We start from the raw sequence: 24,092 nt of genomic DNA on the forward strand, positions 1-24,092 counted from the left end.
AGAGCTGGCCTCTGACTGGTGGTGCAGATATGCACAAGGATGCATAGTGTCCAGGCTTCCCACGTGGGGTCCCGGGAAAAGCGTGTGAAATGGCCGCTGTCATCAATGCTGAGGCGCTGCATCTGGGAGATGGCCTGCACACTCTCTCGTGGGAGGCAAGTTTCTCATTTTCAGCCGAGTTGTACTGGGCACAGCGATTTATGGAGTGCTGATGCACTGTGCATGTTTCAATCGTGACTGGCAGGGTCATATGCTTGATTTTCAGTAGTTGCTCTCTCAGAGGATCAGAGTGAATGCCAAATATGATTTGGTCTCTGATCATAGAGTAAGCAATATCACCAAAGTTGCAGGATAGCGCTAGCAGACAGATGTTAGTTAGAAATGTGGTGATGACCACTGTTGTGTATATTAGGAGATGTGTGGTAAGACCCTGTACTACAGGTACTACTGCTGGCTCCGCCCAGTAGGCGGAGTATAAATATGTGTGCTCCCTGTACAGCAGCCATTTCGCCAGCTGCTGTAGGAGGCCACACATCTTAGAGTAATAAAGCTTCAGTTGTATTCAACTCTCGTCTTTGTGCAATTGATCGTGCATCAAGGAAGGAGTTGAAAGATTCACCTTTACCTTGTAGACGTTGCTTAAAAATGTAGCGCTCGAAGATTTCATTGGTGTCCACTTCAAACTTGTCCAGGATGGTCTGAAACTTTGTCTTGTCCTGGCCTCCGGTGAAGTGTAAAGAGTTGAAACGTTTGATGGCTTGATCACACGCTGTTGAGAGGAGAGGCGTGATCTTCCTTGCATCAGATGCACCCATGAGGTCTGATGCTTCGAGGTACAGCAGAAACTCTCGTCTTTGTGCAATTGATCGTGCATCAAGGAAGGAGTTGAAAGATTCACCTTTACCTTGTAGACGTTGCTTAAAAATGTAGCGCTCGAAGATTTCATTGGTGTCCACTTCAAACTTGTCCAGGATGGTCTGAAACTTTGTCTTGTCCTGGCCTCCGGTGAAGTGTAAAGAGTTGAAACGTTTGATGGCTTGATCACACGCTGTTGAGAGGAGAGGCGTGATCTTCCTTGCATCAGATGCACCCATGAGGTCTGATGCTTCGAGGTACAGCAGAAACTTTTGCTTGTATGTCCGCCAGTTGGCACTGAGATTGCCGGAGGAGCCTGAATCTTGTCCATGGTGCGGGGATACATTCGCTGGTCGTCACGGAATGGACTGAGGTAAACCACCTAGATTAAGCAGTCTCCAGGTATCATGATATGTTATGTACTCTGGGATAACACCGGCTGCAACTGGATGCAGTTTTGACCAAAAGATACTCCAGACCTTGAAGTCAGCTGAATCTGATTTATTGAACCAGTAGCACAGTTAGCACAGTTCTTTATGAGTTTGACTCTCTGCTAACCTAAGTGTGGTTACTCTGTCTGACTGAACCAGACTAGCTCTTGTCCACGTGCTGGAGGTGTAATACTGTACATACACCCTGACTCACTCTGTAGATGTTCATCAGTGGAAAGAGGCGGAGTGTCCTACCTGCTCATTGGTCATGTCCTGTTCTCTGTGTTCATTAGCTGCCTGTCTGTATATCATTATGTGCATGTTTGCATATCATGACAGTCACCATGCTCAGTCTTCTCATATTTCATTAATTACTTAAATTAAATCAACAAGCACGTGTGAAAAATAGTTGTAAATTCAATGACCAGCTCTCTGCAAGCTCCCTGCCTGTCTATCTGTGATGGAAAAGGACAAAGATGTTTCACCTTTTCCTGAGCATCCATGTTTGTCAGAGCCCACCTTCAGCCCTGTCCATCTCCCTTGCATTTTGTACTTTCTTGTCCGATGAGGTTCGAAAGAAAAAACAGACATCTGAGCAAATGAAGGTCGATATTCACCCAATGGACGCAGTGTATTCAGTAAGTGTGGTTATGAGACACATGCATCACATCGCAAAAGGCTTGGCATGAGTGTCAACAGTGGACGGATAATGAGGAAGTGATGAAGTGCATAGAAATTGAAAGCTGAATGTTGCTGAAAATTGACTGAGGGTGAGGAGTAATGTGCTGAAGAACACTTAACAAGACAGAGTGCAGAGGGGAGGCTAAAAGCACAGGATGCAGGTGAATCAACAAATGTTCAAACCCTTTCTGGCCTGGTAATGGCATTAAATAATTTCTTGCACTGCATCCAATGCCCAAAGCTTCATTTTCACCCTCCTGTCTTTTTTTGGTGAGAGCTGCAGCTTTCTCTGTCCCATTGCTCTGGGGAAAGAAAGTCCCTCCTGACTGCACCCAGCAGTAATTCAAGAGAAGCATCACAGTCAGGGTCCTTCCCTTTCTCTTCAGGCAAGCGTTTTAAACACCTCCTGGTTTCTCCAAATAGTATTTCTGCTCTGGCCCTTTAGCAAGTGGACCACTGATCACATCTCGCACGTGTGCAGTACACCTAATGTGCAGAATGGATGCATAAAAGCCGGATGTCAAAATGTTTTGCTTCAGTCAGTGTTGATGTCGGAAGTCAGCACCGTTGACTACTGGGACTTTCACACGCAATTCTTTGCCACCCACTGCACCAGCCCCCTCCAGCTCTGAACTCACCTTTAAATTAATATTGAGGCCAATAACTGCACCATTTATATTAGACAGATCACTATGAATCACTTGCGTCTTTACACAGCTGAGGTATAACCAGGGTATTTGACTCATTTACCCTCAAATCATCACATGTTTACTTGGTATGTACTCAATATGACATTGACTATGCAGGAAGATAGGGAGCAATCAGGCATCCTGATATTGTATCAGGCCATTGTTAGCACTAGAAAGAAAATCAAGCAATCAAGCTGGATATACTAATGAGCTGAAAAGATCCTCTGCAAACACAAGGGCAACGCTGCAGGAATGAGAATGAATCTTGAAAATACAGCCAGACCCAGATTTATGTAATAATTTTCAATAACTCCAACAGCGGACTTAATACCAATAATAATATGACATTTTGAAACTTCCATAATATAAATATGAATAAGATTTTGTTTGCATTAAAACACACTGTGCTCAAAGCCACAATGTCATTGTGTCCGACCATGTAGTTTATGAAAATTCCACAAGATGGCACCACTGGCTTAATATAAAACTTTGAAAAAGATTTTAGTCTGCATTCGTTAATAAAATGTCATTGTGATTTGTCAGACAAGAAAATGATTATTTTTGATTCAGAACAATATTCAGCTCAATGCCTTTCGTTTCCTTCTCATTAGTATTTAAGCTGCAGTAACAATAATATATTTACTAAAGAGTTCCTTATCTGTGGTATTGTACTTAGGAAGCCGTCATATTTAATGAAGAGCTTATTAAACAGAAGGAAAGCCGGTTGTTAGTGCTACTCAAACCAGAAACCTACTCACCAGTTCTCACTGGTGGGAATGCAGGATAATTGAGAACTGATCTCGATGTAAGAAAAATGTAATGACTACATCTAATGACTTGAAGAAACAAACGTATTAATTTTTCAGTGCTTACAAAAGTACAGAGGCTGGTTTTATAAGACCATAAGATACAGGAACAGAGTTATACTATTCAGCCCATTGAATCTGTTCCACCATTCAATCATGGCTGATATGTTTCTCAACCCCATTCTCCTGCCTTCTTCCCGTAAGCCCTGATCCCCTTATTGATCAAGAACCTATCTATCTCTGTCATAAAGATTCTCAGTGACTTGGCCTCCACAGCCTTCGGCGGCAATGAGTTCCACACTTCACCACCCTCTGGTTGAATAAATTCCTGCTCATCTCAGTTTGAAAGGAGCGTTCCTTCAGTCTGAACCTGTGCTCCCAGCTTCTAGCCTTTTCTACTAGTGGGAACATCTTCCCCACATCCTAACCCGCAGCACGGTAGCATTGTGGATAGCACAATCGCTTCACAGCTCTAGGGTCCCAGGTTCGATTCCGGCTTGGGTCACTGTCTGTGCGGAGTCTGCACATCCTCCCCGTGTGCGTGGGTTTCCTCCGGGTGCTCCGGTTTCCTCCCACAGTCCAAAGATGTGCCGGTTAGGTGGATTGGCCATGATAAATTGCCCTTAGTGTCCAAAATTGCCCTTAGTGTTGGGTGGGGTTACTGGGTTATGGGGATAGGGTGGAGGTGTTGACCTTGGGTAGGGTGCTCTTTCCAAGAGCCAGTGCAGACTCGATGGGCTGAATGGCCTCCTTCTGCACTGTAAATTCTATGATAATCTATGATAAATTCTATGACATCCACTCTATCCAGGCCTCTCAGTATTCTGTAAATGTCAATGAAATCCCCCGTCATTCTTCTAAACTCCATCGAGTACAGACCCAGAGTCCTCAACAGCTCCTCATGTGACAAGCCCTTCATTCCAGGAATCACTCTTGTGAACCTCCTCTGGACCCTCTACAAGGTCAGCACATCCCTCCTTAGATACGAGGGCCAAAACTGCTCACAATATTCCAAATGGGGTCTGACAAGAGACGTGTACAGCCTCAGCAGTACTTCCCTGCTCTTGTATTCTCGCCTTCTCGAAGTGAATGCTATCATTACATTTGCCTTTGGAATTGCCAACTTTGTTAACCTTAAGAGAATCCTGAACTAGGACTTCGAAGTCCTATTGTGCTTCTTATTTCTGAAACCTTTCCCCATTTAGAAAACAGTCTGTGCCTCTATTCTTCCTACGAAGTGCATAATTTCACACTTTTCCACATGGTTCCTTTTGAAGCAGTTTTCATGTGGAAATGGGACAATGGTGTGTGGAAAATGTCAGTGCCCTCCTGACGACTTCAGTTTCCCACCCACCCCAAAACCTCCCGCCTCTTCAAACGCTACTACACCCCGCCATCACACCATGCCACACCTCCCCCCCCCCCCCCCACACACACGCACAGACCCCTGCAACCCCCGTAGGGATAAGCAGTCCAGTTAGTCAATCCAGTCGCCTCAGCTCAGTCATGTAGCAGTATCTCGTCTTAAGTATTTTTTCTGGGGGTCCAAAGTTGATCCGTAGGGTTTTGTTTCCTGCCCCGTTCGATGAAAGGATGAAGTCATCCCCTCCCATCAATGGTACTACTTGATCAGTTTGGAGGGAAGGGGCGAGAAATGACACGGAGCGGCAACAGCTTTTTCTTGCAAAACATATATAAAGGGGAGGCCTTTGAGCAGTAACTAATTCTGCAAACTTTCCCATCTCTTTAAATACAATGGCCATTGAAATGTGAACATTTTGACCAAGAATTGAATGATATTTTAATCACTGGCCTGTACCAGAACTGCACTGCAGACCGTCTTTATACAAACTAAGTAGATAGATAGAGAAATACAGCACAGAGCAGGCCCTTCAGCCCACGATGTTGCGTCGAACTTTTGTCCTAGGTTAATCATAGAATTTTGGACAATTTTTCATGGCCAATCCACCCAACCTGCACATCTTTGGACCGTGGGAGGAAACCGGAGTACCCGGAGGAAACCCACGCAGTCACGGGGAGGATGTGCAGACTCCACACAGACAGTGACCCAAGTCGAAATCGAACTTGGGACCCTGGAGCTGTGAAGCAATTGTGCTATCCACAATGCTACCGTGCTGCCCTTAAGAAGTTAACCTACACTCCATTACTCTACCCTAATCCACGTACCTATCCAATAGCCGCTTGAAGGTCCCTAACGTTTCCGACTCAACTACTTCCACAGGCAGTGCATTCCATGCCCCCACTACTCTCTGGGTAAAGAACCTACCTCTGACATCCCCTCTGTATCTTCCACCATTTATCTTAAATTTATGTCCCCTTGTAATGGTGTGTTCCACCCGGGGAAAAAGTCTCTGACTGTCTACTCTATCTATTCCCCTAATCATCTTATAAACCTCTATCAAGTCGCCCCTCATCCTTCTCCGTTCTAATGAGAAACTGTGAAATGGAAAGGATCCATCGTGTTCAGTTATTTAATTCAGGCGGATTCTCTTGCCTCCTACTATTTCAGCAATGCTTAAATTGAATCCAATCAATGACAATAGATCAAAGTGCAAGCAGAAGTGTAGTTTTTTGAGGCAATTGCATTTTCTTTTAAGTCTTTAAGGCTCTGCAACACATGCATAATGCTTTATTTTAACATCTCCCCTCCCCACCCCCGTTACACACGCAAATATTTTACCCAATGCTGAAGTTCAAAGCCTGGAGTTACCACTCCATTGCACTATTTTCTTTCTGGCACTATTCCCCTGAGATTGGCATAACCAATGCAAAAGATTGTGGAATCTTAAGTGCAAATTGCATTTGATGCAACTCAATGGTCCGCTATCTTCTTCATTTGTTTTTTAAAAAACATTACACTGGAAGCAGATCCTGGACACAAAGCTGGTCTCATCTGTATTTACTGGGGGACAGACAATTCACCAGTTGCCATTAGGGCTGCTTCTCATTAAAGGAAGGCCTCTGGGGCCAACAGCTGCTGATAAGGACTGCATCTAGAAGAAGAGAATGCCAGACTGGATGCTACCCTCTCAATCATGTAAGTAATAATAATAACCTTTATTATTGTCACAAGTAGGCTTACATTAACACTGCAATGAAGATATTGCGAAAATCCCCTAGCCGCCTGTTCAGGTACACAAAGGAAGAATTCAGAATGTCCAATTCAACGAACAGCATGTCTTTCAGGCCTTGTGGGAAGAAACTGGAGCACCCAGAGGAAACCTACACAGACACTGGGAGAATGTGCAGACTCTGCACAGACAGCGACGCAAGGCGGGAATCAAACCTGGGACCCTGGTGCTGTGAAGCAACAGTGCTAACCACTGTGCTAGTGGAGTCTTGGGAAGAGGGATAGGGTAGAATGGATGGGGGTTATGGATGCCGGGGACCCCAGGAAGGGAGGAGGGTTGGTGGGAGCAGCTGAGAAAGAAGATGGCCTTTGTGGGCCAAAGAATGCCCAAATTGAATAGCCAAGTCAATGAGGAGGCTGCCACATGGCGGAGGACCCACCCTCTGGTAAAATGCCAGTGGTGCCAAGAAGATGATCAGTTGGCCTCTGGGCAGGAGGGTCTCCACCTTCCCACCACCATAAAATAGCATGGTGGCAAGAGATGGCGGCCAGTCCACCCCCTCCATTCCCTGGCGTTTCTAACCCCACCCCCACCCCTCTCTCTCTCTCTCTCTCTCTCTCTCTCTCTCCCCCCCCCCCCCCCCAACCAACATGGCCCAAAACCAGAGGGCTGGTAAAATCCAGTCCTAAGACTTGCATATTTTATGATAAACGCATTTTAAACTATCTTAAACTTTACCAAGTCTAGACTAAGTGGCCACGTGAGGACACAGCTGCAAAAGAGGTCAGACGGCGGGAGTCCGGAAGTTATTCCCGGGAGCCTGGGCAGAGCACACGTGTTGAATATAGCTGTTGAACTCAGGAATAAACTAGCTGTTGCAAGTCCTTGATATTGGTGATTTAGGGAGCCCATAATTTTCCACATGGTGTCAGGAGTTGGCAGTATGGCATGAGGACTTCGACCTGCTTATATTTGATTAAAATATTGCAAATCGTTGAGAAAAGTTCCAGAAAGAGTTGCTTACTTACTGTGACTTTGCACTCTCTGACAAGTTGAAAAAGGTACAAGCTTATCAACCCTATTAAACCTCGCGGGCTGTGGGCCATTGAAAAAGTTATTTGTTTTCCAGACAGAGGAGGAAAAGGTAGATCCCAAGATAATCCTGAAGCAATTCCCGAACATCTGTCTCCTGGTAAAAAGCGTAATCCTTGAAAAGCATTTGCTCAGTTCAGTGAACCAAAGGCAGATGAGACAATGCAATCGTACACGGTCAACTTAAAACCATTGACAAAGAAATGTGTGTTTAGAACTCTCACTGAAGACCTAATCAAGGATCAAGTAGTTTGTGGAATATTGAGAGATGTAGTCTGCAAGCAGCTGCTGAGAGAAAAAGACTTAACGTCACAAACAGCCATCAATATCTGTATCTTAAACAGACAATCAGAGATTTTCGGTGGGAAACCGAAGAATTCGTAGTACAGGAGGCAGCCTGCTCCAACTGCAGCGGCCAGCACCCACCAAACAGAACAGCTTGGTTGGCATATGGTAAAAGATGCAACAAATATGGGAAATGGAACCACTTTGCAAAGTGCTGCAGATACAAACCTCCTCTGTCATCAGCAACATGCCATCTGTTTGATCCTTCAGGGGTAGGAGCATCAGTAAGATGAACGAATTGGAGTTCCACCCCAGCACTGAAGCTACAGAGCCTCCAACAACACTCTATCGTGACAGCATTGACAACATCACAGAAAGGGAATGATCTAATGGAGAACATTCTGAAGGAGAGAATCTATCTCCACTTGGAGAGGCAAGGTTTGATCAGGAATAGTCAGCATGGCTTTATCAGACGGAGATCATGCCTACCAAGTTCGATTGAGGTGTGTAGATGAGGGTAATGCAGTTGATGTAGTTTAGATGGATTTCAGCAAACCATTTGACAAGGTCCCACATGGGAGGCTTGTAAAGAAGGCAAATGCGCATGGGATACAGGGGAACTTGATAAGGTGGATTCAAAGCTGGCTGAGCTGCAAGAAACAGAGAGTGATGACAGACGGCTGCTTTAGTGACCGGAAGCCAGTATCTAGTGACGTACCACAGGGATCTGTGCTGGGTTCCCTATTATTCATCATTTACATAAATGGCATAGATGACTATGTGGGGGTAGGACCAGTAGGTTTGCGGATGACACAAAGATTGATTAGGTGCTTAACAGTGAGACTGAGACTCATGGGTTACAGGAAGATATATACGGGATGGTCAAATGGGCAGAAAAGTGGCAGATGGAATTTAATTCTGAAAAGTGTGAGGACTTACACTTTGGAAGGAACAATTTGGAAGGAAATATTCAATGAATGGCACCACACTGGGAAGTCCTGAGGAACAAAGAGGCCGAGATATGTTTGTAAATAGATCTCTGAAGGCAGAAGGGCAGGTTAATAGGGTGATGAAAAAGGCATATGGTACACTTGCCTTTATCAATTGTGGCATAGATTACAAAAATAAGGAAGTCATGTTGGAGTTATATCGAACATTGGTGAGGCTACAGCTGGAGTACTGTGTGCAATTCTGGTCGCCACATTATAGAAAGGATGTGATTGTACTGGAGTTGGTGCAGAGGCATTTCACCAGGATGTTGCCTTGTATGGAACATTTTAGAGAGATTGCATAAGCTTGGGTTGTTTTCACTGGAGCAGAGAAGACTGAGGGGCGACCTGATCGATGTGTACAAAATAATGAGGGGCATGGACAGGGTGGATAGGGAACACCTGTTCCCCTTAGTTGTCGGGTCGGTTACGAGGGGACACAAGTTCAAGGTGAGGGGAGGGACATTCAGGGGGGATTTGAGGAAAAGCCTTTTTATCCAGAAGGTGGTATCGGTCTGGAATGCACTGCTTGGGAGTTTGGTGAAGGCAGGTTGCCTCACATCCTTCCAAAAGTACCTGGATGAGTACTTAGCATATCTTAGCCTTTGAGGCTATGGGCCAAGTGCTGGCAAATGGGATTAGGATTGGCAGATCGGGTGCCTTTCATTCAGCGGTGCAGACTCGATGGGCCGAAGGGCCTTTTCTGCACTGTATTTTTCTGTGATTCTGTGAACTGGCCCCAATAGTTTTCTGTGGTAGAGAATTCCACAAGTTCATAACTCTCTGAGAGAAGAAGTTGTTTCCCATCTCAGTCCTGAATGGCTTACTCCTTATTCTGAGGCTGTGACCCTTAGTTCTGGAAGTCTCTAACATCGGGAACATTCCCGCATCTGGCTGTCCAGTCCCATCAGAATTTTATATGTTTCCATGAGGTCTCCTCTCATTCTTCTAAACTCCTGTGAGTATAAGTCCAGTCAATCCAGTCTTTCTTCATATGTCAGTCCTGCCGTCCTGGGAATTAGTCTGGTGAACCTTCGCTGCACACCCTCAATAGCAAGAATGTCTTTCCTCAAATTCGGAGACCAAAACTGTACACAATACTCAAGATGTGGCCTGACCAACGTCCTGTGCAACTGCTGTAAGACATCCCTACTCCTAAACTCAAATCATCTCGCTTTGAAGACCAGCATGCCATTAGCTTTCTTTACCGCCTGCTTTACCTGCATGCCAACCTTCAACGACTATTCCACCATGACACCCAGGTCTCATTCCACTTCCCCTTTTCCTAAACTGCCACCATTCAGATAATAATCTGCCTTTTTGTTTTTACCACCAATGTGGATAACCTCACATTTACCCACATTATATTGCATTTGCCAAGTATTTGCCCACTCAGCCAGCCTGTCCAAGTCACCCTGCAGCCTGTTTGCATCATCCTCTCAGCACACACTGCCACCCAGATTAGTGTCACCTGCAAATTTGGAGATATTGCGTGCAATTCCTTCATTCGACTCATTAATGTATATTGTGAACAGCTAGGGTCCCAGCACTGAACCCTGCGGTACCGCTTAGTCACTGCCTACCACTCTGAAAAGGGCCTGTTTATTCCCACTCTCCGCTCCCAGTCTGCCAACCAGTTCTCTATCCATGTCAATACATTATCCCCAATACCATGAGCTTTAATGTTGCTCACTAATCTCTTGTGTGGGACCTTGTCAAAACTCTTTTGAAAGCCCAGATTAACAACATCCACTGGTTCACCCTTAGAACATAGAACATAGAACAGTACAGCACAGAACAGGCCCTTCGGCCCTCGACGTTGTGCCGAGCAATGATCACCCTACCCAAACCCACAGATCCACCCTATACTCGTAACCCAACAACCCCCCCCACCTTACTTTTTAGGACACTACGGGCAATTTAGCATGGCCAATCCACCAAACCCGCACAATCTTTGGACTGTGGGAGGAAACCGGAGCACCCGGAGGAAACCCACGCACACACGGGGAGGACGTGCAGACTCCGCACAGACAGTGACCCAGCCGGGAATCGAACCTGGGGCCCTGGAGCTGTGAAGCATTTATGCTAACCACCATGCTACCGTGCTGCCCTTATCCACTCTACAGGCCACATCCTCAAACAATTCCAGAAGATTTGTCAAGCATGGTTTCCCTTTAGTGAATCCATGCTGACATGGACCGATCCTGTCCCCAATTTCGAAATGCTCAGTTATTTCATCCTTAATTTTTTTTTATAAATGTTTTTTATTGAGTTTTCATATTTTATATATGACAAATTACATTATTAGAGAGAGAGAAAAAAAAGGAAAACACAAAAATTTTACATTAATATTTACAGTAAGCATCTTCATAACAACAATTGTGGCCGCCCCCTTTAGCCAGCATACATATTTTACATTCCCCAATATGGCCGAGGCACATGTTTATAGGCATTTATTTATAGTTTGGTTTTGGGCCTTGGCTTGCCATCAAACCCCCATACCGAGCCCGTAACCCCCCCCCCCCCCCCCCCCCCCCTCCCCCCCGGCTACCTTCCCCCGATTCCCGTCCATTTTCCCCTGGTTCTTGGCCACCCGACTATTCTTCCTCATGTACGTTGGCCACAAACAGGTCCCGGAACAGTTGCATGAATGGCTCCCACGTTCTGTGGAAGCCGTCGTACGACCCTCGGATGGCGAATTTGATTTTCTCCATTTGGAGAGATTCCGAGAGGTCGGACAGCCAGTCTGCAGCTCTGGGTGGTGCTGCTGACCGCCAGCCAAACAGGATTCGGGCATGGCTCCACCCTCACCCCCACCACTTTGGACATAGCCTCGAAGAAGGCTGTCCAGTACTCCACAAGTCTGGGGCAAGACCAGAACATATGGGCGTGGTTGGCAGGGCCTCTTTGGCACCGCTCACATCTGTCCTCCACCTCCGGGAAGAACCTACTCATACGGTTTCTCGTTAAGTGGGCTCTATGTACCACTTTTAGTTGCGTCAGGCTGAGCCTTGCGCATGTGGAATTGGAGTTGACCCTATGCAGTGCTTCGCTCCAGAGTCCCCACCCTATCTCCATCCCCAGGTCGTCCTCCCATTTCCTTCTTGTTGCGTCCAGTACGGTGTCGTCCCTATCTACCAGTCGGTCATACATGTCACTACAGTTCCCTTTCTCTAGGATACTTGCGTCCAGTAGGTCTTCCAGTAGTGTCTGTCGTGGCGGTTGTGGGTACGTCCTTGTTTCCTTTCGTAGGAAGTTTTTGAGCTGCAGGTACCGTAGCTCGTTCCCCCCAGCTAGCTGAAATTTCTCTGTCAGTTCGTCCAGTGTTGCGATCCTGTCATCCGTGTATAGGTCCCTGACTGTCAGTGTCCCCCCGTCCTGCCTCCACCTTTTGAAGGTGGCGTCAGTCAGTGCTGGTTTGAACCTATGGTTGTTGCAGATGGGAGCCTTGTCCGACATTTTGTACAGGCCAAATTGCTGCCGCAGTTGGTTCCAGGATTGGAGGGTGGCTGTCACCACTGGGCTGGTGGAGTGTTTTTTGGGTGGGGATGGGAGTGCTGCCGTGGCGAGGGCCCGGCGGGAGGTTCCCATGCAGGAGGCCTCCTCCGCACGCACCCACTCGGCTTCTGGCTCCTGGATCCATCCCCTTACTCGCTCGGCTGTTGCCACCCAGTGGTAGAATTGTAGATTCTGGAGGGCTAGCCCCCCCCTGGATTTTGTTTTTTGTATGACCTTCTTTGGGATCCTAGCATTTTTACCCCCCCATACGAACGCCATGATATGTTTGTCCAGCGCTTTGAAAAAGGCCTTGGGGATGTAGATCGGAATGGATCTAAACAGGAAGAGGAACCTGGGCAGTACATTCATTTTGATCGTCTGGACTCTCCCCGCGAGGGAGAGCGGGAGTGTGTTCCATCTTTGCAGGTCCTTTTTAACTTCCTCCGTCAGGCTGGTGAGGTTCCATTTGTGGATCCCTTTCCAGTCATGGGCTATTTGGATCCCCAGGTAGCGGAATTTATTTCGTGCTTGTTTGAACGGCAGCCCCTTTAGAGCTGCCCCCCCCCCCCCCCCCCCCCCCCCCCCCCTTGCGGGTGTACTGGGAAGATCTCACTTTTGCTCATGTTGAGTTTGTAGCCCGAGAAGGCTCCAAACTCTTTCAGGAGCGCGATGATTCCGTCCATGCTGCTTTGTGGGTCCGAGATATAGAAGAGCAGATCATCCGCATAGAGTGAGACTCTGTGCTCTCTACCTCCCCTTCGGATCCCCCTCCAATTTTTTGCTGCCCTGAGCGCGAATGCTAGCGGTTCGATTGCTAGTGCGAACAGCAGCGGGGACAGTGGGCATCCTTGTCTGGTGCCCCTGTGCAGCTGGAAGTATTGGGAGTTGGTATTGTTGGTCCGTACACTCGCCATGGGAGCGTTGTATAGGAGCTTTACCCAAGCGGTGAACCCTGTTCCAAGCCCGAACCGCTCCAGTACCTCTATGAGGTATTTCCATTCGACTCTGTCGAAGGCCTTTTCTGCGTCCAGGGAGACGATCACCTCTTGTGTTCTCTCCCCGGAGGGGGTCATTATCACGTTCAGCAGGCGCCTGATGTTCGCGGTAAGCTGTCTACCTTTGACGAAGCCCGTCTGGTCCTCTGTGACCACCTCAGGTACACAGTCTTCTAGCCTTTTGGCTAGGATTTTGGCCAGTATTTTGGCGTCTGCGTTCAGCAGAGATATGGGTCTGTATGACCCACATTCCGTTGGGTCTTTGTCTTTCTTAGGTATCAGCGACATTGAGGCCTGTGCTAACGTGGGTGGCAGTGTGCCCCTAGCTAGCGAGTCTGTGAACATCTCCCGCAGGTGCGGGGCCAGCGCTGTCACGAATTTTTTGTAGAAGTCCGCCGGGAATCCGTCCGGTCCCGGCACCTTCCCCGTCTGCATGGAGCTAATGCTCTCCATGATCTCTCCCAGTGCTAGTGGTGCTTCCAGATCCCGTTTTCTGCCCTCTCCCACGACTGGTATGTCCAGTCCATCAAGAAACCGGTTCATCCCAGCCTTCCCCGTTGGGGGCTCTGAGGTGTACAGCTCTTGGTAGAAGGCCTTGAAGGTTTCGTTAATCCTCTCTGGTTCTGTTTCCCACGTGCCTCTGGTACCTCTGATTTGCGCAATTTCTCTGCTGGTTGCCTGCTTTCTCAGCTGGTGTTCTAACAGGCGGCTGGCTTTGTCTCCGTGTTCGTACAGGGCCCCGCGTGCCTGGCGGAGTTGGTGTACTGCTTTCCTGGTTGAGAGCAGGTCAAAGTTCCTTTGTAATTCTTTTCTCTCCGCCAGGATATTTCATCCTTAATAATTGACTCCAGAATTTTCCCCACCACTGATGTCAGACTAACCGGTCTATAATTCCACATTTTTCTCTCCCTCCTCTTTTAAAAGGTAGGGTTACATTAGCTATACTCCAATCCATTGGAATTCTTCCAGAGTCTATAGAATGCTGGAAAATGATGACCAATGCAACTACTATTTCTAGGGCCACTTCCTTAAGTACTCTGGGATGCGGAGCATCAGGCCTGGGGACTTTGTGGGTTTTAATCCCATCAATTTCCCCCAATACAATTTCCTGACTAATAAGGATTTCCTTCAGTTTCTCCTTCATGCTAGACCCTCTGTCCCCTAGTATTTCCAGAAGGTCATTTGTGTCTTCCTTTGTGAAGACAAATCCAAGTAATTGTTCAACTGGCCTGCCATCTCTTTATTGCCCATCATGTAACAATCCTCCACTGCACAATGGGAGATGACAACACATGGAGACCTCTCTGACTGTGATATCATTGGTAATCTACCAGTTGTATCCCACATGAGACTAGGTGATTCGGTACCACCAATAGTCTGTGCCCCAAGAAGAATACAAGTAACCATGAAGCACAAAGAAGTTAATAAACTGCATTAAATGACAGCACTGGGTGTCAGAACTCCTATAGGCGAGGCTGCGGAATGGATTTCAGAAATGGTGACAGTAACAAAAGGTCAGGATATGTCTTGACCCAGTGCATTTGAACAAGGCACTGCTCACACTACATCTTTGTATGCCCTATGGGATTTCCACATCCACTGAAGTTTTCCAGTGCATGGAGCAACTCTTTCAGGCCAACCTTGTGAGATCATTGTTGATGACATCCATGTTTGGGGTCTTACTATACAAGATCATGATGCACATCTTTGTCTTGCCCTTGACAGAATGAGGACCATCCAATTAAAGCTTAACCCTGTAAAATTTAGATTCAGGATCAACCATGTTCCTTATTGGACCATTTACTCACAGATGATGGTGTAAAGCCCAATCCAGAGAAGACAAGGCCTATATGACAGATAACCATTCCTGTGGACAAACACGCTTTACAGTGCTTTCTTGGCACGACAAATCAACTTTTTAAGTTTATCCTGTGTTATAGTAAGGACACTGGACCTCTCCATCAACTCCTCCACCAGGATGTCGAATGGTGTTGGCAAGAGGACCACACAGCGGTCTGCAACAAAACCAAACAAGTGCTCGCACTTCCACTGGCGTTACAATGCTTTGACTTTCGAGCACCCATAATTATTTCAGCAGTTGCAGCCCAGCACCGACTTGGTGCAGTCTACATCCAGAATGGCAGACCAACAGCCTTTTCTTCAACGGCCCCCATTGATACTGAGACACGTGCTGCAACTGTTGAATCTGATCATCAGCCGCTCATAACTGTTTTTAAAAGATCTCTTCACACTGGGTCTGCACAGCTGCAACACATGATGCTGAAGTTGCTATGGTACCATCTCAACATTGTCTACAAAACGTGGTAAGGAGCTCTACTTGACCGATGCCTTCTCTCGAGCCTTCTTACCCACCAGAGACCAGGCAGATCATGAGGAAGGCATACATATCATGACAATAGATGTTCGTCCTCTCGTCGAATTCAGGAACTGAAGCAGTCCTTACAGGTGAACATTACATGCAAATAACTACACAATGCCATCATGAATGGCTGGGCAGCATCCTCAAAAGAGCTTCCCTACGAGCTCCGTCCATCATTTGCCATCAGAGATGACTTGGCCAAATAGGATGGATTACTACAGTGTGACCAGCGATTCATCATCCCTACTGTTCTTCAGAGGTACTAAATACACCTTGGCATCCAGACCTGGAAGCACCAAGATACAGGGCCAAGGAATCACTGTACTGGCCCTCCATGTGTGCAGGCATGGAAAGGGAAATCCGCAGATGTGCACCGTGCAATGCACTCAAGTTGCATCAAGCAAAGGAAGCGTTGCATTCACACGAGATCCTCAGCCAGCAAAGTCTACTACCACAGGTCTGTCCTCATCTGCATGACTCTTTTCCAGACGCATCTAGGACAACAGTTCCTATAGCTAAGGCTCTGCTGCAGCCCCAATGTGAAACCAACATTAATGATGCCCTCCTGCAACACAGATTGAGAAGAAGCATGCACTATGATCGAGGTGCCCACAGGCACAGCCCTCTAATACCTGGTCAGATGCTCAGAATTCAGACAGCATGTGGCCATGACCAGTTGGCAGTGGTACACAGCCATGATCTACAACCAAACAGTTACATGGTAGCATCAGACGGTGCCCACTACGTAAGCAAACAACATCACCTCCTACAGCTATCAGAACCAGCAACTACAGATAACACAGCACTTCAGTCATCGAGCCTATGACACCCAGCCCTTGCACCAGCTGACATACAGACTCCTCCAGAGACCAACACAGCGAGTCCTGCACCTGACAAATACGCAGATGAAATATCCCATGTTGCTAATAGTGAGGACACTAGCCACAGAACAACTACAACACAACCAACAAGTGTAATCACATGCTCAGGGCACCTAAGCAGGCCAAACGATTCCAGGACTTTATTATCACTTAGCCTTGAACTGACTTTTGTAGTTCAGTTTTCTTTCCAACAGAAAAGGTGGGGGGGAAAGGAGACATGATGGGTTATACACCAGTTGCTGCAGCCCAATCCCTTTCCCAATATATATATATAAGTAGATAGTTATGCTTTGTCAGTTTAATTGTATGCAACACTATGATCTGCACATAGTTTCCTATTGCATGCACAGTTACATAATATGCTACCAGGTATCCCTACTAAACAGGAAAGATGTAGAACATGGTCACGTGAGACTGTGATGCCGTGACTACATAAGAGTTACGTGGCAGGAGTGCGAAAGTTGTCCGCAGGCGTATGTGCAGAGCACAAGTGTTTAGCACAGTGGGCTAAACAGCTGGCTTGCAATGCAGCGCAGGTTCAATTCCCATACCGGCCTCCCCGAACAGGCGCCGGAATGTGGCAACTAGGGGCTTTTCACAGGAACTTCATTGAAGCCTACTTGTGACAATAAGCGAATATTATTATTATTATTACATTGCTGTTGAGCTTAGGAATGAACTACCTTTGTTGGAAGTCCTTGATGTCAGCGATTTAAGGAACCCACAACATTCTACACCAAGTTAGCGCACTTAAATATAACCAGGAATATTTTAAATGACTTTGAAAAAAATGTTAAACCCTAATTCCACGTGAAATCGTCAAAGGATTGGACTCCATTTCACTGACAAACCTCTTGGATTTCAAGTCAACTTGGAATGGCATTTGTTCTGGCCACCAGCTGTCATGATGTTTATCCACAGAATTCCGTGAAGTGCAGAAGGAGGCCTTTCAGTTCATTGATTCTGGACCGACCCTCCAAACGAACACTCCACACAGGCAGTCACCCGAGGCTGGAATTGATCCCTGGTCCCTGGCATTGTGAGGCAACAATGCAAACCACTGTGCCACCATGGTGCTCTGGCCACTGTGCTGCCATTCACACAGATCAGCACTGTGCCAACCTGGCAGTGCCAACTTGCAATTGCCAACCTGTCCCAAGAGACAGTGCTAAGAGTGGGGCGTCTGGGGAGCCACATGGGGGAGGGCATTCCTATTATGTGTGGTGGGGGTAGAGTACCAAGGCCCATGAGGGAGAAACATGAAGGCCAGGGTGGGGTGGTGGGGATGGGGTGAGAGCAGGAAGTGAGGGGAGGGAAGCACCGCTGATACCTTCATGATCGGAGGGAGGGGGGGGGGGGGGGGGGGAGTTGTTCAGTTCTGATCAGGGCGCCATCTGGCTCTATCAGGCCCCGCCCTGTCACAGTGACGCTGTAAACCATGTCCATTCATTTTTTGTACTCAGAGAGGCAAGTGAAAACCAATCTGTGCAACTGGAGAGCTACACGGACATGTTCAATCTGAACCTGACATTTTTAAAAATATGGTAAGATTCCACCCATCAATGCAAGGCAAGAACATCTGCATTAATCAATCCAATTAGTTTTGTTGTCTTTCATTACTGTATGTCATAAATTCTATGATAATCTATTTCTGCAACAATTCATTCATTTATCAGAAGCATTCACTTTTGTGGCATTAACAGTAAAATATTAATAGCAATTTCTTCATGCACAATTTTTTATATCCTTCGAATTGAACTGGAAGATCATCTGAAATATAAATTGTTTACGATAGTCTTCAGGTAGTTTTTGTTAAGTATGACTATGCCATGACACTGATATGGGATCAGTATCTACAGATTTGATCTGCAGTTTAGTTGTATCGTCAGGTAACAATCCCATTGCAACAGCCAGGGGATAGCTCTGCAAAGTGCTCATCAGGATACAGAATATTCAACATTCTGTCTGATTTTAAATATTTTGAAAGGGTGGACAACCACCTCAGCTTTAAACCCTCAAACAATGAACAGAAATAGTGAGTCATCAGGTATTATATGTGTTGACTATTGTGGTAGTCGCCACTGTTGTATTGTGTATACTGCATACGAGGGTATTATGGTAAGGCCCCTGTGCTACAGGTACGGGGGTAGATCCCTGCCTGCTGGCTCCGCCCAGTAGGCGGAGTATAAATGTGTGGGCTCTCCGAGCTGCAGCCATTTCAGCAGCAGCTGCGGGAGGCTCCACATCTCTGCGTAATAAAGCCTCAATTGCACTCTACTCTTGTCTCGTCGTAATTGACAGAGCAGAGATTTTAAAACGATGGATCGTCGCATCAAGCCTAATCGCCTGCAGCTGCACCCTCAAGCGGACAATGCCAAGTCGGCATTCGCACATTGGCTAGCTTGTTTCGAGGCATACATCGGATCTGCGACCGAACCACCCTTAGAGGCACAGAAGCTCCAGATCCTTCACACGTGGCTGAGCTCCGACATCTTTCCCCTCATCCGGGACGCGCCGACGTACGCTGAGGCCGTGGCGCTACTGAAGGAGAACTACACTCAGCAGACCAACAAAACATACGACAGGCACCTCCTCTCCATGCAGTATCAACTCCCCAGTGAGTCGGTGGAAGATTTCTGGCGTGCCCTGCACGGCCTGGTGAGAGACTGCGATTGCCAGGCCGTTGTGGCCGGTGAACATTCTGACGCATTAGTTACGGGCATAGGGTTGGCCTACATCTGCCAGCGCCTCTTAGAAGGGGCTACCCTCGACCTTGCGGCGACCAAGAAACTAGTGCTCTCGCTCACAGTCGCCTCACGCAATATACAGGCATATGCCCCAGACCGCACGGCCCACCCCTCCTGGGCATCGTGGACCCCGCCAGTGAACATCCCACCGTGGAACCCACCAGCGACCTTCCCCAGCCAACCCCAGGTCTGCGCCGCGTGGCAGCCAACTAACCCCGGGGGACCCAAGTGCTATTTCTGCGGACAGTCAAAACACCCCCAACAGCACTGCCCGACACAGAGCGGGCTCTGCAAGGCCTACGGGAAGAAAGGACATTTCGCTGCTGTGTGCCAGGACCGCTCAGTCGCCGCTATTGTCCCGGCACCCGCCATGTGCAACCCACGGGCGCCCCCATCTTCCTTTCCTCAGACCACGTGTGGCCCGTGGGGCCTCCATCTTGCTCCCCTCACAATGCGTGCGGCCCATGGACGCCGCCATCTTGCTCGCCACCTTGCTCGCCTCACAACACCTGCGGCCCGTGGGCGTCGCCATCTTGCCTGCCTCAGGACACGTGCGGCCCGTGGGCGCCACCATCTACCCTGCCTCAGGACCCCTGCTCGTTGGGCACCTCATTGGGCCGCTCATCGCCTGCAACCATCGCCGACCAGCTACGTCTGGCCTTCATCACGATCGACCAGTCCCGACTGCATAACCTCATGACCGCGTCGACGACAGTGAAGGCCGCCGGGCACAAGATATCCTGCCTTCTGGACTTCAGGAGCACTGAGAGCTTCATCCACCCCGATACAGTAAAGTGCTGCTCCCTCACGGTACACCCCATCAACCAGAGAATCTCCCTGGCCTCCGGATCCCACTCCATGGCGATCCAGGGCTACTGCACCGCCACCCTCACCATCCAGGGCATAGAGTTCAGCGGCTTCTGGCTCTATGTCCTCCCCAACTTCTGCGCTGCCTTGCTACTCGGCCTGGACTTCCAGTGCAACCTCCAGAGCCTAACCCTGAAATTTAGCGGGCCCCTACCACCCCTTACTGTATGCGGCCTCACGACCCCTAAGGTCGACCCACCTTCGCTGTTTGCGAACCTCATCCCGGATTGCAAACCCGTCGCCACCAGGAGCAAACGGTACAGCGCCCAGGACAGGGCCTTCATCAGGTCTGAGGTCCAGCGGCTGCTGCGGGGTATTACCGAGTCCAGCAATCGCCCCGGAGACCCCAAGTGGTGGTGGTGAAAACTGGGGAGAAAAACAGACCATCAATCAGTACACACAGCTCGACGCGTACCCCCTCCCACGCATATATGATATGGTCAATCAGGTTGCTCAGTACCGGGTCTTCTCGACAGTGGATCTGAAATTTGCCTACCACAGCTCCCCATTCGCAAGGCGAACCACCAGTACACCGCATTTGAGGCGGACGGCCGCCTTTACCACTTCCTTAGGGTTCCCTTCGGTGTCACTAACGGGGTCTTGGTCTTCCAACGGGAGATGGACCAAATGGTTGACCGGGACTTTCCCGTGCCTAGATAACGTCACCATCTGCGGCCGCGACCAGCAGGATCACGACGCTAACCTTTCCAAATTCCTCCACACCGCCAAACTCCTCAACCTAACCTATTACAAGGAGAAGTACGTGTTCAACATGGACCGATTAGCCATCCTCAGCTATGTGGTTCAGAACGGAGTTCTAGGGCTCGATGCCGATCGCATGCACACCCTCATGGAACTCCCCCTTGCTCATTGCACCAAGGCCCTCAAACGTTGCCTGGGGTTCTTCTTGTACTACGCCTAGTGGGTCCCTAACTAGGCGGACAAGGCCCGCCCACCCGTCCACACCACCGTTTTCCCCCTGATGCCCGAGGCTCACCAAGCCTTCAACCGTATCAAGGCCGACATCGCCAAGGCCGCAATGCATGCGGTTGATGAGACGCTCCCCTTCCAAGTCGGGAGCAATGCATCAGACGTCGCTCTGGCCGCCACCCTCAACCAGGCAGGCAGGCCAATGGCATTTTTTGACCGCACCCTCCATGCCTCTGAAATTCGGCACTCCTTTGTCGAAAAGGAGGCCCAAGCTATCGTTGAAGCTGTACGGCATTGGAGGCATTACCTGGCCGGCAGGAGATTCACTCTCCTCACTGACCAATGTTTGGTTGCCTTCATGTTTAACAACAGACAGCGAGGTAAGATCAAAAATGATAAAATCGTGAGGTGGAGGATCGAGCTCTCCACCTACAATTACGAGATTTTGTATCACCCCGGTAAGCTCAACGAGCCCCCCGATGCCCTATCCCGAGGTACATGTGCCAGCGCACAAGCAGACCGACTCCGCACCCTGCACGACGATCTCTGTGACCCAGGGGTCACCTGCTTTTACCACTTCAGAAAGGCCCGCAATCTGCCCTACTCCATCAAGGAAGTCAGGACAATCACCAGAGACTGCCAGGTCTGCGCGGAGTGTAAACCGCACTTCTACCGGCCAGACCGTGCGTGCCTGGTGAAGGCCTCCCGCCCCTTTGAATGCCTCAGCGTGGGCTTCAAAGGGCCCCTCCCCTCCACCGAAAGCAACACGTACTTTCCCAATGTGGTCGACGAATATTCAAGATTCCCCTTTGCCATCCCATGCCCGATATGACGTCTGCCACCATCATCAATGCCCTCAACACCATCTTCACTCTGTTCGGTTTCCCCGCCTACCTCCACAGCGACCGGGGATCCTCATTTATGAGCCATGAGCTGTGCCAATACCTGCTCAGCAGGGACATTGCCTCGAGCAGGACGACCAGCTACAACCCCCGGGGAATCGGGCAGGTGGAGCGGGAGAATGGGATGGTGTGAAAGGTCGTCCAGCTGGCCCTTTGGTCCAGAAATCCCCCGGCCTCCCGCTGGCAGGAGGTCCTCCCCGACGCCCTTCACTGCATTCGGTCGCTCCTGTGCACTGCGACTAACAAAACTCCCCATGAACGTCTCTTTGCCTTCCCCAGGAAGCCCACCTCCGGGGTATCGCTCCCAACATGGCTGGTAGCTCCAGGACCCATTCTCCTCTGCAAGCACTTGCGGCTCCACAAGGCGGACCCATTGGTCGAGAGTGTACTGCTACTCCACGCGAACCCACAGTACGCCTACGTAGAGTACCCCGATGGACGCCAAGACACAGTCTCCCTCAGGGACCTGGCGCCAGCTGGGTCCCCACACAACCCCCCCTCTGCCCTGGCGCCACACTCCCTCCTCCCGGCACACCCCACCACAGCCCCCGCTCCAGGACAATTCGCCCTCCCCTTGGTCCCACCCGGGAATGAAGATGAGGTCGACACGCTCCCGGAGTCACCGACGACTGAACCGACGCCTGCATCAACACCAGAACTGAGGCGCTCGCAACGACGGATCAAGGCGCACGATCGTCTAAATTTGTAATCTCTTTCTTAACTTTTAAACAACCTATATGTAAATAGTATTCCACCACCCCCACTGGACTCTTTTTTAACAGGGGGTGAATGTGGTAGTCACCACTGTGGTACTGTGTATACTCCATATGAGGGTATTACGGTAAGGCCCCTGTACTACAGGTACGGGGGTAGATCCCTGCCTGCTGGCTCCGCCCAGTAGGCAGAGTGTAAATGTGCGGGCTCTCCGAGCTACAGCCCTTTCGGCAGCAGCTGTGCGAGGCTCCACGTCTCTGCGTAATAAAGACTCGATTACTCTCTACTCTCGTCTCATCGTAATTGATAGTGCATCAACTATATGATGCCGACACTATATTGAACCCTCAACTGTACCCATCCCATTAACTGCCAACCTTCTGTTGATTTCAAACATTTTTCACTTCACTTTGGTTTTAATTATTTCAAGTTGTGTCTGACACACTGGCAAATTCTAGTTGTTTTTCTGTCCCTTTCGCCATTTTTTCACAGTTGTTCAAAAGCTTTATTATCAAAAGGACAAAAAAATACTTTTTATATTGTGGCATGCCTTCTTGTGTAAATATCTGTTCCAGATTGTAGTGAATGAGCAGCAAGTCGCATGTTCAGTGATTGGGTAAAGTACGTCTGATTGCCTTATTTAAATACCCAGCACAGTTGCAGGACAAATATGTGTTTCTGTGATCTGTCCTCTGCTCTTGCAGACCATCAGGATTGTAGTAGCAGGATTTGACCTCTGGTTGAACCTCACTGCCCTTTGAAGCAGGTTGGAAATGAGTCCTTAGTGTCACACGACAGCTATGTTACATGCAGTGCCATCTGCAGTTCTGTACTGGTCATCTGGTCAGGAACCGAGGCAGTGCCTTGTTAAACATGATACCCTGAGATCTAAATTTTAAGAGCTTCTTTTAGGATGAAATTTGCCCTTCAAGGTCAACCTTTTTCCTGCCAGTTCTTGACTTCCACAGCCAATGAATAAGAGTAACAGAGTGCTGGGGGTTCATGAACCCTGACCCTATCACTTACACTAAATCAGGATCTGAATATAACCTCGGTTGTCACAGCTAATGACCAGGGATGGGGGCTGGGAGGCGTTGTGGGGGTTTGGGGGGGGCAGTGTGGGCAGAGGGGCTGCATACATTGATACTACACATTGATTGTATATTTGTCTGTCTTCATCTTTTGACAAAAGCAACCGTTTATTTTTATAATCTCTAATTTGTTCCCTTGGGAATGCTTATAAATATATGGCTATTTC

The sequence above is a fragment of the Scyliorhinus canicula genome, chromosome 2, assembly GCF_902713615.1.
Source record: "Scyliorhinus canicula chromosome 2, sScyCan1.1, whole genome shotgun sequence".
Classification (NCBI taxonomy): Eukaryota; Metazoa; Chordata; class Chondrichthyes; order Carcharhiniformes; family Scyliorhinidae; genus Scyliorhinus; species Scyliorhinus canicula.